Consider the following 578-nt stretch of genomic DNA (forward strand, 5'->3'; position numbering starts at 1 on the left):
GGTGTGTAAACTTATGCAAGCCACTGTATTTTAATAAGAATGTTTCAGTACAGGAAAAATAAAACCAACAGAAACTAAATCCTCAGCAAACATATCTTTCAAAATAACAATAAAAAAAAACGTACTCTCTTACTTATATGCATATACGTATGTATACACATATTCATGCATGCAAACAGTACCAGTCAAAGGTTTGGACACACTCTCCTATTCAAATGAATGAGGAAGCGTGTACAACATTTTGACTGGTACATACAGTACATACACGCACATACATATACAAACACACATCAGAACCAGAACCAGAATCAGCTTTATTCTTTGGAATTTTTCTTTGGAGCATTGTTGCTCACACTGTGCTTACACACACACAAAACAACCAAAACAAAAAATATACACACTAATATATACACACAATATATACACACTCTAAACCGAAAAATATAGAGGCATGAGTGCAATGAAGAGATCAATAAAACATTATGGACAGTTCTGAAATAGAAAAAGAGAACGATGAATGAATAACAAATAAGAGAGATGTGAGAATGGGACTGATGAGTAAATAGTAAATAATAAAT

At 32.4% G+C, this 578-nt stretch overlaps 2 protein-coding genes across 3 annotated transcripts in view; both read left to right on the forward strand.

Annotated features, from left to right (window-relative positions):
- LOC116698831 (rap guanine nucleotide exchange factor 4) overlaps positions 1 to 578 on the forward strand; it is a 29,616-nt gene that overhangs the window by 22,185 nt on the left and 6,853 nt on the right. The gene's annotated exons all lie outside the window — the stretch shown is intronic.
- Positions 1 to 578, forward strand: part of LOC116698837 (mitogen-activated protein kinase kinase kinase 20) — a 33,545-nt gene that overhangs the window by 10,912 nt on the left and 22,055 nt on the right. The window lies entirely within an intron of this gene.

This window comes from Etheostoma spectabile, chromosome 12, assembly GCF_008692095.1.
Source record: "Etheostoma spectabile isolate EspeVRDwgs_2016 chromosome 12, UIUC_Espe_1.0, whole genome shotgun sequence".
NCBI lineage: Eukaryota > Metazoa > Chordata > Actinopteri > Perciformes > Percidae > Etheostoma > Etheostoma spectabile.